The 16,689-nt window shown below is 47.6% G+C and overlaps 1 protein-coding gene across 1 annotated transcript in view; it reads left to right on the forward strand.

Moving 5' to 3' along the window:
- Ahnak (AHNAK nucleoprotein) overlaps positions 1-16,689 on the forward strand; it is an 86,957-nt gene that overhangs the window by 51,677 nt on the left and 18,591 nt on the right. The gene's annotated exons all lie outside the window — the stretch shown is intronic.

Below are 16,689 nucleotides of genomic sequence, written 5' to 3' on the forward strand. Positions count from 1 at the left end.
CAGAGAGAGAAAGAGAGAGAGAAAGAGAGAGAGAGAGAGAAAGAGAGAGAGAGAGAGAGCTCCCGTGTGGCCAGCTTCTATGTGTACTATCTGTGTGCCTGATGCCCTTGGAGGCCAGAAGAGTTACAGACACTTGTGAGTTGCCTTGTGGGTGCTGGGAATTGAACCTTGGTCTACCGGAAGAGGAGTCAGTGATTTTAACCTCTGAACCATCTCTCCAGCCCCTGGTTTTATGATTTTTGTGATGTTCACTTCAGTGGCATTAAGTGCCTTCCTGTTCTCGTGTGATCCTTACCATGCGCAGCCTCCAGAACTCTTCCCATCTTCCACTGCTCAAACGCTATAACCACCAACTCCCCATTTCCTTTACCCAGCTCCTCGAGACTACCTTCCTTGCTGTGAGTCTATGAATCCCGTGACTCCAAGTACCTAATATGAGACTCTAAATGATCTGTTCTTAGAATAATGTCCTCAGTGTTACAGCATTTGTCAGAAGGTAATCACTGTTCAATATTAATAGTATTGATTTCATGTTGTTTTTCTATTCATCTATTGATGAACATTTGGGATGCTTTTTACCTTTTTCTGCTATGAACACTGATGAATGAATATCTCTTCCAGTCAAAAATTACATTTACTACTGGGTATGATGGTGCACACCTCTAATCCCAGTACTCAGAAGGCAGAGGCAGGTAGATCTCTGTGAGTAAGAGGTCAGCCTGGTCTACACAGCAAATTCCAAGCTATCCAGGGCTACATAGTGAGTTTCTGTCTCAAAATAACTTTTTCGAATGTGCGGAAATGTGCCAGTGGAGATCAGAGGACAACTTCTGGGAGCTGACGCTCACCTTCCACTGTGTGAGTCCGGAGGACTGAATCCAGGTTGTTGGGCCCAGCAGCAATCTCCTTTTACCGGCTGAGCCATCTTGTTGGCCCTGCTTCTCTTGGGTAGTCAGTACTGGAACTTCGGGATGTGGTCCCTCGCTTGTGCTTTATAAATCAGGAGACGTCTGAGCACTTGCTGGGAAAGTTCTTTTTACCACCCCCACTCTCTACCGCTGTGGCTCACGACTTTACCTTCATAAGCATCAGCTTGTTCAGATGAACAGGTCCTGAGCCCGTCGCTGCATCTGATACGCCATTAGCAATCCCCGTCGTCCCATCTCCCACATCTATAATGCAGTCACTTTTCTGTGACTACCACAACGTCCCTGATTTGAGCCACAGATCTCACCTGCATTTTGGTGGCTGTTTCCTAACTGGTCTGTCTCCCTTTCTGGTCTTTTAATAGTGTACCAACAAGATTGATTCTTTCAAAACATCAGACAAATCAGGTCAGCCTAGGCTACATACCTCAAAAAAAAAAAATTCTGTCATTTGCCACTTAGAACTTTCTGTAGCTCTCCCTCTCACTGGGAAGCATACACAGCTCGAGGGCTAGCCATGGTCTAAGGTTGCATAGCGTCCAGCTCCTGCTTTCCATCCCTTGATCCTTTGATGTTCTTTGACCTGGCAATCCAACTTCTTGCTATGAGCTATGCCTGGAATGCCCTTTTGTTTGATAAGTTCTTCTCTCAGTAAACATCACCTCACTAGAGAGACCTCTAACATTCCTTACGTAGCTAGCAAGTTCTCCTTCCCCTGTCTTCAGGTATAACACGGTCATCCTTCCATCCATCCATGCATCCATTCTCTTCTCTTCTCTTCTCTTCTCTTCTCTTCTCTTCTCTTCTCTTCTCTTCTCTTCTCTTCTCTTTCTCCCTCCCTCCCTCCCTCCCTCCCTCCCTCCCTTTCTCCCCCCTCCCTCCCTAAAGAGACTATGTTTGTTGTTGATAGTTGTGCACCTGGCCCTCTGAGAACGGGACCTGTCATTTAGTGGGCGTCCCGTCAACATTTTCAGGGCGGTGAAATGATCTGAGTGCTTCCTCTGCTTCAGGTGCTACGGAAATGCTTTCATCAAAAATGAGTGCAGGAGGTGTTATCAGCCGTAGGCGCTGGCTGCACAAACCGAGCGCTCACGTGGCTGCAACTTGCCCTTGTGACCTGAACAGAGACAAATTGAGTACCTCCTATTCATCCTTGGCTTTGTCACCAGTCAGCCAGATGGGGTCTAGTAATGAACTCATCATGCTATAGATAGCTAATTGCAGCTTCTCCTCCCCATCCTTTGGTGCTGAGGGTGGAGCCCAGGGCTTCACACAAGCTAGCAAAAGTGTACCCCACCCAACAACTGCTTTTATGGATTTATTTTTAAAATTTTATGTGTTTGAATGTTTTGCCTGCTTGGAAGTCTGTGTGACACGTGCGTGCCTAGTACCCTGTAGAGATCTGAAGAGGGCGCTGGATCCCCCTGAGACTGGAGTTACAGATGGTTGTGAGTCCTGACAGCTTCTTCTGAGCTGCGTTTCCTTGACCTGATGCTGTAGAGAACATAGCATGCAGATCTCTGACAGAGGGCAGAATTTCAGAGCTGGCTGGTCCCTCTTGATGTAAACCTGGTGAGGTTGAGCCGCCCCTGACTCCTGGGTGGTCCTGAGCTGTGAATGGGTTGATTCTTGAGCCTATAGCATTCTTTTGGCAAACCAGAAGTTCTGACAGCTTCTTAAAGAACAGGCAGAATGGTTGCTCTTATCAACTAGTGACCCCATGACTCTGGGATTTTGGGGGTCTCCTGTAATTTGGGTGCAGGTCACTTTTAGGAGGGGCAGATGCTAGCTGAGATCTCCAGCTCTGGTTGGGCTACTCTTCACGCAGTGTTTCTTGGTGTCAAAATTATGGTACTTCTAAATGTCTCTGAGGAGTTAAACTGCAGATAATGAGTCTTAGGACGTAACAAGTCTTCATGTTCTGAACAGTTTGTCTCTGCCTTTTCTCAAGTCTCTTAGGGGTTAAATGCAAACAGGAAGGAGCAGGTCATTCTGCATATTCCATACATTCAGAGGAAGCTATTGCTTTAAAAAGTATTGTCTCAAAAATTTAAATAATTTTCCCAAAAGCCAGCAGTTGAACCTAGACTGGGCAGCTCCAAAGTCTTTTCTCTTACTTATTTTGTTTTGTGGCCTTGATAAAGATTTATGAAGAAGGCAAGCTGGACCTTGAAGAAGGTTCTAGGTTTTACATCATGGGGACAATTTGAATGATGGCTCAGAGACAGAGGCAGATGCAATAGGAATAAGAAAGTGACCCCACCTGGAAAAGGGTGCTGGTGAGTGGTGGGGAAGATGAAGAGGCAGGGAGGTGAGAACAGATCATGAATGATCTTGCCTACTGGGCATGGTAAAGCACTTCTGTACTCCCTGTGCTTGAAAGGCTGAAACAGGAGTGGGTTCCAGACTGGCCTTGCCTACACAGGAACCTGGAAGCAGGGGCTAATGCAGAGGCCATGGAAGGGTGCTTCTTACTGGCCTACTCCCTATCTGTTGCTCAGCCTGCTTTGTTGACCCCCGGTCAGCCAGGGCTATGTAGAGAGACCCTATCTTGGGGGAAAAAATCTTACCCAATGTGATAGCTCACATCTGTAATCCAAGCACTTGGAGGGTTGTTGAGGCAGGAGGATTGCTGTACGTATGAGGTTAGATTGGGCTATTTTGTCTTAGGGTTTTTATTGACCAAAATCAACTCAGTGAGGAAAGGGAAACTTTCCACATCACTGTTCATCACTGAAGGAAGTCAGGACAGGAACTCACAGGGCAGGAACCTGGAGGCAGGGGCCGATACAGAGGCCATGGGAGAATGCTGCTTACTGGCTTGCTCCCCATGGCTTGCTCAGCCTGCTTTATAGACCCCAGGACCACCAGCCTGGGGATGGTACCACTCACAATGGGCTGGGCCCTCCCTCATTGATCACTAAGTTATAGGCTTGCCTATAACTCAGCCTTGTGAAAACATTTTCTCTCTTGAGGTTCCCTCCTCACTGGAGGACACTAGCTTGTGTCAAGTTGGCATAGAAGTAGCTGGGCACAGCTATGCAGTGAGTGCCAGGCCATCCTGGACCGTACTGCGAAACTCTGTCTCAAAAAGAGAAACCAAACCAGGATCAAGACCAGCAAGATGGCTCTGTAGGGGAAAGCACTCGCCACACAGGCCTAGTGACCTGAGTTGGAGCCTTGAACATGTGTAAAGGTGGGAAGGAGGGAACCACCTCCATGAAGGTGTCCTCCAGCCTCCACGCCTGAGCGTTGACACACCCACACCCCATATAACACACACACACTCCTCTCTCTCAATTAAAAAATAGAGAAATAGAAAAAGTTTTAACATGTACGCAGAGGGCTTTTTTGATGAATGGGGTAGTCTTTGAAGCGTCTTGCAAGTGAATCTCTGGAGGTTTGAGGGTCCAATGGAGGTCAGAGGGTTGGAAACATGGGGGTAGGAAGGCAGCACTGGGGGTTTACTCTAGAATGATGCAGAAGGAAACCTCGTTACCTTTCTTCCCAGTTCAGCTTAGCTCTTGGTGGAAGGTCAGCCTGGAGGCTATCCCAGCTGCTAGAGCATCAAGGCACCCGCAGGGCTTTGGGGGAAGGGGGAAGACGTCAGTCTCAGTGGGCCAGTGTTCAGGCAAGGAGCCTTCCTCCGCATGAGTATTCTGACTTGGTCCGATCAGAAAGCAGCAGATCTAGGGAGAGTTTTTGTTTTTTACATTGCAGCAGAATTCCTTGCATAGCAGAGAGCTCAGGAAAGAAGGCCCGGCTTGAGGACAAAGGTCAGGGCTTCAGAGTTCAGGGCCCATTCAGAAAGGGCCAGGCCCTTTTGTGCTAAGCCGAAGTTTGCCTGTCAAGCCTCAGAGTTGATGTGGAATGAACTCTGTCGTGACTAGTGATTTAATCTAATCCCCAAGCTCCACTTTCTCCCACCTTGAAACTATCAGCCACAGAGGGGCTTTGACAGGAGGAGAGGTTAGTTTGGCAGGCCCTCTCACCGCCCAGGACCGCTGGCGCTGTGTCTAGCATGCTTTCCCCAGCAAGCCCTGTAGAGTTCAGAGGACTGACCTCCTTGGCAGGCAGGAAGCAGGGTTTGGGTGAGGCTTCCAAGCCCGACTTCTGCTCTCCTGCTAGGAACTAGCCATGGTGGGAGGCTGGGAAAGGGAATGCCATCCTCCAACCTGGCATTATCAAGCCAGAAGAAGCACCTGGCACCTTATCCACCTCTCCCCTGCATTCCAGCTCCTTGGAACCAGCCAAGTCTTTCACTGAAGTCCAAAGGAGGTGAGATACCATATTCCCCAAAGCCATTTTGGACTGTTTCTGAGAACAAAACTGCACAGTGTAGTAGGTGAAAGGGGCAGAGCTGCTCCCAAACTTCATCACCCAACTTCCCAGCCGGTTCTGGAAAGACGGTTTTGAAGTCGTGCCTTACCTGGCTCACACACAGTGGAAGAAGGGAGTGGAAGGCACTAGGCCTTTGAGTAGAGGCCTGTTCCTTGTCCAGGCAGTTCCCCTCTGCATGGTGACAGGCTCTTAGAGAAACATCTTAATAAAAGTGTTCTGAGCAGCCTGGCAACCTTCCAACCTTTCTTGTACCAGAGGCAAAAATGTTGGCCTGACAAAAATGTTTAGGTAATCTCCCAGCACATTCACCACTTGTAGACCCCGAACTATACAAGTTGTGGAACTCTTGAGAAAAAAAATAAAGCCCTTAAAAAATTGCGCAATGACCTTATTCCAGTGAGTGCCAAAGTAGGTACTCTGTGATCTTTAACTCTGTCAACGGGAGAGAGGTACTTGTGGGTCAAGAGTCCCAGGAAGGGTCATTTTAATGTGATTCTTTCTTTCTTTTTATTTTATTATTTTGTGTGACAAAGTTCCATTACATAAGCCAGGCTGTCCTTGAATTCCAGATCCTCCTGCCTCAGTCTCCTGAGTGCTGATTACAGGCAGGAGCCAAGAAGCCAGCCTTCCAGTGATTCTTGTAACAATATGTGCCCTTTCTCTAAGCACTGCCGATTGTAGAGGTCAACTAGGGAAAACTAAAAGGAGAAAAACAAATGTAAAAGATTAGTTGTTGTGTGTGGGGATTAAGATGATTTATTTTGTGTGTGTGCACTTGTGCATGAGCCTGTGGCTGGAGGCCACAGCCAAACTTGGGTGTTGTTCCTGAGGGGTCACCCACTTTGTTGTTTTGGGGGCTAGTCTCTAATTGACCCGGAGCTTGTGATTCAGCTGCCTCTGCCTCCCCAGCTCTGGGGTTATGAATGCCGGCCATCACGAACTAATGTCCTCATGCTTGCTCAGTGTCTTGGTCACTGTATTGCTATGAAGAGATACCATGACCAAGGCCACTCTTATAAAAGAAAGCATTTAAATGGGCTTGCTTACAGTTTCAGAAGTTTAGTCCATTATCATCATGGAGGGGAGCATGGTAGCACCCAGGCAAATACGGTGCTGGAAAAGTAGCTGAGAGTTCTGTACTCAGGTCTGCAGGCAGCGGGAAGAGAGAGTGTGACACTGGGCCTGGCTTGGGTTTTTGAAACCTCAAAGCCCACCCCCTGTGACACACTTCCTCCAACAAGGCCACACCTCATAATCCTTCTCAAGTAGTACCACTCCCTCATATCTAAGCATTCATTTATGAGCCTATGGGGGCCACTCCTGTTCAAACCACCACACCTAGCAAGCGTTTTACCCACTCAGCTGTCCCTTCACCTGTGCTGGTATATCAATGAAGGTTTTCTCCACGTCAGGCAAGCACTCTGCTGTTCGGCCCCAGCAAAGCCATTTTCTAAGTTGGGCATGCTATACATCTTTATTCCTAGCATTCAGGAGATGGAGGCAGGTGAATCTCTAACACCTCTGGCCAGCCTGGTTTACATAGTAAGACTGTGTCTCAAAAAAATAAAATAAAAAAGTGGGGAAGGCCTGGAGGGTGTTCGTGTCTAGCATGCACGAGGCTCTGGGATCAATCCACAGTGATTAAAAAAAAAGTACAAAAATTAGTTGATATTACTCCGTTTGTGGCTACAGAAATGGCACCGTGGCTAAGAGCACTGCTCTCACAGAGGACTGGGGTTCCGTTCTCAGCATCCACGTGGCTCCTAACAACTGTTTGTTATGGAGATCCTATACTCTCTTCTGGCTTCCACAGGCACTTCAAATCTATGGTACACATATATTTATACAGGCAGACAAGCCATTCAAGTACATCAACACACAGACAAACACATAAATATTCTTTCTCTTACCTCTTTTTTCTTGTTTTACTTTCCCTCTCTCTCCTTTCCCTTCCTTTTTCTTTTCCTCCATTAGTTTCTCTCTCTCTTTCTCTCTCTCTGTCTCTGTCTCTCTCTCTCTCTGTCTGTCTGTCTCTCTCTCTCTCTCTCTCTCTCTCTCTCTCTCTCTCGTTGGAGCTTAAGGCCTGGAATGTACTAGGCAAGCACTCTACCCCTAAGCTACACTGTAGCCTAAGATGCTGTTTTTCAATCATGTTCTCTGAGGTATGTGGGTAAGTGAGAGAGAACTGATTGCTTAGGTCATGGGTTTTGTTGAGGGTGTGGCTGGGGTGAGTATGAGTAGCTAGCAGCAGCAGCAGAAGGGTCTGGTTTTACTGTGGGCAGAGCTCAGGGGCTCAGCCCACCCTTGCAGGCCTTCAGGCTTGGCTGACAAGAAGAGGGTGCTGGAAGATAGGCTCCAAGATCCATGGGAGACAGAGGATGAATGAAAAGATAAGGAGACCACGTACCCTCTCCTCTTAAGATAACAGTGTCTCTGGAGAGAAATTCCTGTGAGGAGAGGCTTCTGCACGGGCTGCTGATGTTTGAAGGCCTCCTGGATTAAGAGTACTCTCCCGCCCTCACACCCAGTAAAACGGCACGTTTCCCAGTGTACATTCCCATCACATACCAACCTTAGCCTTCTGCTTTCTTCCTCAAATATATCAAGATCTCTGGGCCTTTTTCTGAGCTGGTCTCTGGCTAGGAATGCCTCAGGTCTCAGAACAGCCATTGCCAGCTCAGATAACCGAACCCTGGCTTTGATTAGGATCTCTCAGGGTTAAGTCCTCAGAGACCTCCCTTGTCCACCTATCTCTTCTATGTCATGTCTGACAGTGTCCCTTCTCATCCCACTCTGTCAGACTCTAACCTCAGCCTCTGAGATCAGGACCCTGCTTACCTCTGGCCAGGAGTTCCTCTCTGGCAGGTAGCTTTTCAGTCACTTGAGTATGGCAGAAAGGACCCTCCTGCTGTCTGTGAGCACCTGGGATATGAGGTCAGCTTCTGTCTGCTCTTGCTTCAACCCCCGGACCCTGGCAAGTGTTCAGTAAGAGTTCATGGTCTGATGGATGACAAACTCACCTTTTTCTTTAAAAGAGGCATTGTTTTTTGTTTTTTTTTTCAAGACAAGGTTTCTTTGTAGCTTTGAGGCCTGTCCTGGACTAGCTTTTGTAGACCAGGCTGGCCTCTAGCTCATAGAGATCCACCTACCTCTACCTCCCAGTGCCACCACCGCCCAGAAAGAGGCATCTTTTTAAAAAATTATTTGTTCATTATTATTACTGGTGTGTGTGTATGTATGGAGAATGCATATGTATGTATAAAGAATGTGGATGACTAAGGGTGAATGTGTACCATAGCATGCACCTAGAGCTCAAAGATCAACCTGTAGGAGCCAATTTCTTCAACCTTGGGCTCTGGAAATCAACTCAGGTCATCAATACTTTTTATTTGCTGAGCCATTTCAGTCCCTCAAACTTGCTTTTTTCCCTATCTATCTATCTATCTATCTATCTATCTATCTATCTATCTATCTATCTATCTATCTATCTATCTATCGTGAACAGGGTCTCTATGTGCTGGAACTCTCTGTGTAGACCAGGCTGGCCCCAAACTCATAGAGAGCTGCATGACTCTGCCTCCTGAGTGCCTGGAATTAAAAGCTTTCAAACTTACTTTTTTTGAGGAACCTAGTTGTCAAATTCTATATCTCATGCAACCCTCAGAAGATCCCCGAGAAGAAGGTGCTGTGTCCATTTTACAGATAAGGGAAGTGAGGCCTGGTGGGTTTGGTAACTGGCTGAAGTTACTGCTCCCGTATTGTCTCAGACAGGGTCTGAGGATGGCCACAAGTGCTGGAGTTAGGGCCATCACGCTCAGAAGTGACACATTAACAAATGCACTCACGTTTGCTGCCACTGTCATCTCTACAAACCCGTCCTCTCCAGCTAAAACTTGGTCCCCATTGCACATCCCTGTTAAACACTACCTTCCCAATCCCCCTGCCTGAGCCCCTTCAGCCACCCTTCTATCTCTCCCCAGCAAACTATCTGAGTAACCTCAGAAGGTGCACTCACAGTTCGCCTTGGGTCTGGTCTATTTCCCTGTCAGAGCATTTTAAACAAGAGCTTCTGGCTATCTTCATGCCAGGGTCTGGATCATTCCTTGGGAAATTATGGTAGCGGGTAGGAAGAGAGGGAGGGGAAGTGTGGTCCTGGCGTAGGCATCAAGGGAAGGCTGAATTCATGTGGTTGGTGAGGGCTGGTGTGAGTCAGAGTGGGCAGGAGCCGCATAGAGGCCCTGGGCTGGGTGGGGGAGGGGAGGTGCCTGGCTCTGGTTGTTATTACTTAGTGGTGGTGGGGTTGACAGAGGCCTAAGAATTCCAGGGGGAGAGTTTATCATGAATGGTGGCTCACAAGATGGGTGAAGTATTTGAAAGGGGTTGAATTCCTTACTCTCCTCCCTGCTGTGGTGAAGTTCTTCACAAAGCACATGAAGAAAGAGGGGAATTTTTGGTTCACAGTTCTAGGGTACAGTGACGGAAAAGTCACGGCGGCAGCATAGTGGGGCAGCTGGTCACGTCACATGTGTGGGCTCATGTCTGTAATTCCAGCATTTGAGGGGTTGAAATGGGGCTAGCATGAGATCCAGGCCAGCCTAGGGCTATAGGGTAAGGCTATGACTCAGATAGACAGACAGACAGAAGATAGTTCAGGCATGGAGGCACATACTTGTAACCCCAGAATTTAGGGGTCAGAGGCAAGAACACCAAGAATTTAAATCATCCTTGGGTACATAGTGAACTTCAGGCAGGCCTGGTCTACATAAGACTTTGTTTCAAAAAAACAAAATGAAGACAACAAAATGTAGAAGAGGTTCAGTAGGTCAGTCAGCTCTTGGCTCTTGTTATTTATTTTTTTGAGGGGAGGTCCCAATGTATAAGCCCATTCTCCTCTCAAATATGTGGTCCTTGTACCTCAACCTTCTGAATGGTGGAATTATGGGTATATGTGTGGATGCATGCCTGTGTGCATGTAACAGTGTGTATGCATATAGGCACATATGCATCTATGTCTGGAAGGCACACACATAAGCCTGGGATAAAACCGGACTCGCTGAACATAGCGGACAATGAGGACTACTGAGAACTCAAGAACAATGGCAATGGGTTTTTTATCCTACTGCACGCACTGGCTTTGGGGGAGCCTAGGCAGTTTGGATGCTCACCTTACTAGACCTGGATGGAGGTGGGTGGTCCTTGGACTTCCCACAGGGCAGGGAACCCTGATTGGGGGAGGGGGAGGGAAATGGGAGGAGGTGGCGGGGAAAGGACAGAAATCTTTAATAAATAAATAAATAAGGCACACCCATATGCATGTGTGTGCTACACACATACAAAACACTCATGTGTACACACATTTAAAAATGTATGTTTGCTTGCATATGCGTCTATGTGGACTCACATCCATGTATACGTGCATTTGAGAGCGGGCTGCCGGAGGAGAGAAGCCTCTGCGGCTGTCAGGGGTCAGAGGCAGCAACACCAGAGTTACTGTCAAAATGGCCTCAGACTTAGTCTCAGACTGGAGTGGTCCAGGCAAATATAAGTTACAGATTTATCAATAAAAATGGTATTGCCTCTGTTGGTGAGAATATGAACAAAGAGGTCAAGACCATGATTGGGACACCCACTGAAACAGTTTACCTGAGCTAATGTGAGCTCACTAACTCCAGCCAGACTGGGAAGGAACCAGCAGAGGACCAAACTAGTCCCTCTGAATATGGGTGACGGTTGCATGGCTGGGGAAGACTGTGGGGCCACTGGCAGTGGCACCAGGATTTATTCCCTAGTGCTTGTACTGGCTTTTTGGAACTCTTTGGATGGATACCTTGCTCAGCTCCGATATAGTAGGGAGGGCCTTGGACCTTCCCCAAAGCAATGTGTCTTGTCCTCTCAAGGAGTGGATGGGAAATGGGGTAGGGGAGAAGGTGGAGGGAGTAGGAATTGGGATTGGTATGTAAAATGAAAAAAAAATTTGTTTTTATTTTTTTTAAATTTATTTATTTATTAAAGATTTCTGCCTCCTCCCCACCACCGCCTCCCATTTCCCTCCCCCGATCAAGTCCCCCTCCCTCATCAGCTGGAAGAGCAATCAGGGTTCCCTGCCCTGTGGGAAGTCCAAGGACCACCCACCTCCATCCAGGTCTAGTAAGGTGAGCATCCAAACTGCCTAGGCTCCCCCAAGGCCAGTACGTGCAGTAGGATCAAAAACCCATTGCCATTGTTCTTGAGTTTATTAAAAAATAAAATAAAAACGTTAGATGGATGATGCTATCTTAACTTTATGAGGTCTTGTGGGTATGGAGATAGATCTATATTTGACTAATGTTTCCCTTTCCCCAAAGGGGAGGCCGGGAGGAGCTCCAGATGGGGCTATTATAGGGCATTCAGACTCCTCTGTTACTGCAGACATGATGTCCTTTGTCCCCACTGTGTCCATGCCGTTCACACTAGGGTTCCCTCTTCCCATTGTCTTTGCTCTCCTTTCTTGGGCAGTGGTTCTCAGCCAGGGGTGCTATCCTGCTAATGTCTGAATACACTTGTCACAACTAAGGGACTTCTACTGCCATCTAGTATGTGGTGGCAGGATTGCTACTGATTAGTCCACAATGCAAAGCAGACTCCTGCAAGACACAAGAAAGAATTGTCCTGCCTACAGTAGTTGTTGTTGCTGTTGCTTGGGCTGGTGAAATGGCTCAGCGGGTAAAGGTGCTTGCTGCTAAGTCAGATGATCAGAGTTTAATGCACAGAACTCACATGGCTGAAGAGACAACTGACTCCCCACATGTGAACTAACTCTCTCTCTCTCTCTCTCTCTCTCTCTCTCTCTCTCTCTCTCTCTCTCTCTCTGCCGAGATACTTGGGTTTAGGACTGCTGGAGTTTCATTTTCAGCCTGAAGGACTCCTCTGAGCACTGCCAGCTTCCCATGGTGTCAGGCGCCATCATCCAGTTTGCACCCCTATTGCTAAGGAAGCCGAGGCTCTCCCTAAGGCATCTCTCTCCAGATCCTTCTCTGACATTCTCTCTATTTGCAGGGTTGGCCACTGTGCTGAAGGTTCCTGGGTTGTCCCACAAGGAGGGTTGTGTTGGGAGGAACTCTAACAGGCCCCGTATCTTTACTATCTAGTATTGCCTGGAAGTTTACCAGTTGGGTAAGCGCTGGCTTATTGGGAACAACCTGTTTAGAAGTGTTCTGTTTTGTTTTTTTCTCTGCAAGAAAACTAGGGGAGAAGGATGAAGATCAACCTAAGGTAGACCATCATTCACAAACTTTCTGCCTCTGCAGTGCTGGATGAGCATCTGGGAGCCTAGTCAGCGAACAGCCTCACTCTGTGGCGTAACTAAACAGCAGGGCCATGAAGTGTGAGTGAAGTGTGAGGCTCTAACTCTGGAGGCTTTGGTAGCAAGGAAACCTGGGTGGTTTTCTTTCTTTCTTTCTTTTTTTTTTTTTTGAGACAGGATCTCACACCATCTAGGTCTCCTGAGTGCTGATATCTTAGGTGTGAGCCATCAGGCCTGGCTTGCTCTTTGGTTTGTGTTAGAACACACAGGCTTTGGTTGACTGTACTTGCTGCTCACCTCATCTTTTCTACATTATGAACTAAAACAATTGTCACCTTCCTTTTTCTTCTGGCACACACACACACACACACACACACACACACACACACACACACACACACTTGTAGCTCTTACATGAATATACTTAAGCCTGATATAATTACTACAACTAATCTAATTGTCTCCCGTGCTTCTAAGGGCCAGGGACCACGTCTTCATGACTCATCTTTAAGCCCTAGTCTCTGAAGTTCTAAATGAGCCTGATGGGAGATAAGGCTCCAGGAAGTGCTTTTTGAGCTAAACTCAAGTTCAAAGAAGCAAAATGGCAAATCTGAGCCTCTGAAGAGCCCAAGGAAAGGTACTGCCAGGGAGTTGTGTTGCGGAACATTTGCTTAGCTGTGTAAAGATGTGTTGCATCTGTTTAATTATGGAAAGATGTGCTGCTATTTTGCCTTGCCTAAGGCACCTGATTGGTCTAATGAAAAGCTAAATGGCCAAAACTGAGGGAGGAGGTATAGGTGGTACTTTTGGGAGTGTAAGCAGAAGGAGGAATTTAGGCTTGAGGAGAAAGAACAGGAGAGGACAAGGAGATACCAGAGACCAGCCAGACACAGAGGAAGCAGGCAAGTAGGACATTCAGAATGAAATAGAGATAAAAACCCCGAAGCAACACGTAGAGGAATAGAAACAAGTTAAATTAAGTTAAAAGAGTTAATGGAACAAGCCTAAGCTAAGGCCAAACATTCATAATCAATAAGTTTCAGTGTCTTTATTTGGGAATCTGTCTGTAGCCGGGGATGCTGGTCACCCCTCATCTTTCCTTACCAAGCAAACCATGGTGTCTAGTGTGGTTTCCTTAGTGTGGGTAGACTTGCCCACCTCAAGATATGTGTTTGGAATCTGTGGTAGAGACTAGATGCTGAGAATCTAAGGCGTCTCAGTCTGTCTGTCTGTCTGTCTCTTTCTCTGGTCTCGTCCTGTATTTCCCTTACTCTGCTTTCTTCTGCCTTCCACCACACGGTCCTGGTGCCATGATGTTCTGTCCAAGTACACTGAACTGAGTAAGCTTGGGATGACTTCTTTGAAACCTGTAGCCCAATAAATCTTTCCTTGGTTACGTTGTTTTTGGCTCCAGTGATGATAAAGATTTTTTTGGGGAGAAGAGAATGGAGGCTTGAGAAGAAGCAGAGATTCGAAGAAGCAGAGATTCATTGAGGGCAGATAAATCAGCTGGAAAGGCTAAAAAAAAACCCGCCTGGTAGGAGAAGAGAAAGCCGGGGCAAGGGAAATATTTTTACTTGTTTATTTTTATTCATGTGTATGTGCGTATCTCTATATCTATGTGTGGGTACCTGTGGAGGCCATAGACGGAGAGTCGGGACTCCTGGGGCTGTGGTTACAGGGAGTTGTGAGCCATTTGGAACTGAACTCAGGTCCACTGGAAGAGCAGCATGCTCTTAACGATTAAGCCATCTCTGCAGCCCCTGGGTAATATTATTTTTTAATTCTCTAAGATGGCAGATATTAAAACTTGCGGCCTGCTCAGGGCAATGATTCAATAGAGACAGAGAGATGGAAGAGGCAGAAGACAGGAAGATGCCAGAAGAAGCCCTTGCATTAGGGGAAGAAGGAGAGGGTTTTCTGTACTCTGTTAACTCCTGTCACAGCAGCCTGCCTCGACTGTCCGCCTAGGACGTTATGTCATCACCTGCCGCCAGGTGCCTTTCCACTGTCCTTATGCCACATGCGCACCCCTTAAAGGTGCCCACAGGGTCCTCTCTCTTGCTCTTGCTCCTCTTTTCTGTTTGTCTGTCTACTTGCCTCTCTCATGTACCCACTCCAAGACAGCCTTTTGCTCTTTCGCTCTCCCGTCCTCCTTCCCTTAATAACCCCCTTGCACGAACTCTGTTGCGTGGCACATTCCCTTAGGGGCATACCCTGGCAGGGCCTGCCACGGTACTTCCGTGTGTTTTATCCTTTCACCCTGCAGGGTGTACTGGCCCTGGCAGGGAACAAGCAAAGCCCAGCAGTATTTAGAGTTATCTGCCCAGCTTTAGCTAAAAGTCCAGTTTAAGATGAAAAGTTCCAGATCCTGGGAATACCCTTAGTTCCAGGCAAAGCAGGGCAGTTGGTCATTCCATCAAAGAGCAGGCCTGCTGTGAGAACTCACAGCTGGATGAAGGCAGGCAGGCAGGCAGAAGGCTGGACAGAAGGAAGATGAGGTAGTCTTTGATCTTGGCTTCTGTTTTCTTGGTGATTTAATCAGTGAGATTGTAATCTGAAAGCAAAGACTGGGAGGGAGGCAGGCTCAGGGGACCAGATAGGGTGTGGGCTCACCATGATGCAAAAAGAGAAAGGGAATTTCTAGCAAAGGTAGGGGCATTTCCAGGCAGTGCTGGGTGGCAGCTTGTCATTGGTAGTCAGAAGTCTAAAGGGATACCAGTCAGCCTCAATGTGGTTTGGGTACTCTCTGCAGTGAGCCAAAGGGCTGACATCCTGTTAAAATCAACTCATTGGAAAGAATAACTGTTAGAATATAATTAAAATGGATACATTATTGGCAACACGTTCTGGGTCTGTAGAACTGGGCAGAAACAGCAGAGGCCAACCTCTTGAGAATAAATAATGACTCCATCGACACCGTGAGTGTGAGTGTGTGTGTGTGTGTGTGTGTGTGTGTGTGTGTGCACGCGTGTGTGCCTGCACGCGTACGTGTGTAGTTCAAAAGTCAACTTCTGGTATTGGTCCTTACCTTCCACCTTTTTTTGAGACAGCCCCTCCCTCGCCCCTGCCACTATGTACACCAGGTTAGCTAGGCTGAGAACTCTCTGGAATTCTCCTGTCTCCTCCTCTCATTTCTCTGGAAAAGCATTGGAGTTGCAATGCCACAGTCCTGGGCTGGGAAGATGGCTCATTGATTAAGAGCCCTGACTGCCTCTTTCAGGGGACCCAAGTTCGATTCCTTGCACCCACATGTTGGCGAATAACCAGCTGTAACTCCAGGTCCAGGGGATCCAATTCTGGCCTCTGTGGGGACAGAATACACATGGTGCGTAGACAACCTGGTGCAGACAAAACACACACATCAGAAAAAGATTGAAAAAACTTAAACCAAGGCTTACCACTGTGCCTGGTTCTGCGTGGGTTCTGGGGATTCATATTTAGGTTCTCACGTTTGGATGCAAGCCCTTGCCCATGGAATCCCCAGTCCCTCTTAGTGGATTTTGGACAATGGGTCCTTAAGCAGAGTGGGAACCTCAAGAATCTGCAAAGCCTGTGGGTTTGGAGCAGTAAGGGTTCACATTATACACCTGCCATTTGCTGACCAGGTGCCTGTGACGATTACTTAACTGTAAAGCTTAGTTTTGTCTTAAAAATGTGGCCACAGTGACCCGTGCTGGCCACCTAGCAGAGTGTAAGGACTTCAGAGCAGGCACACACTGACGGCCTGGACGAGGATTTGCAGTGCGGTTCTGGAACACGCTCAGGAGTTTCCAGCTCTGTCACTTTAATAAATACAGATGGAGGAAACTGCTGACCCATGGGGTGTGGCCGCTGAGCTCGGAATAACTGTGGTTGTCAAGGGCTGAGGTGGCCAGCTAGAGGACAGAGATGGGCTGAGACAAGAGCCTGGCGTGGAGATAGGAAGTTCTTCATACGCAATCCTGATGGATGGGACGGGAGCAGGGCTTCCCAGGTCTAGTGTGCTGCCTTAGGAGATTGCTGAAGCACTGTCTCTTGCCTTCTGCTTTATCTTATTATTATTATTATTATTTTTTGTGAGGCCTGGGATCAAACTCAGGGCCTTGCATAATCTGGGTGAAGGAGCCTCTCCCGATCGTCATCCCAAGCTCATATGCT

Source organism: Microtus pennsylvanicus, chromosome 5 (genome assembly GCF_037038515.1).
Source record: "Microtus pennsylvanicus isolate mMicPen1 chromosome 5, mMicPen1.hap1, whole genome shotgun sequence".
Lineage (NCBI taxonomy): Eukaryota > Metazoa > Chordata > Mammalia > Rodentia > Cricetidae > Microtus > Microtus pennsylvanicus.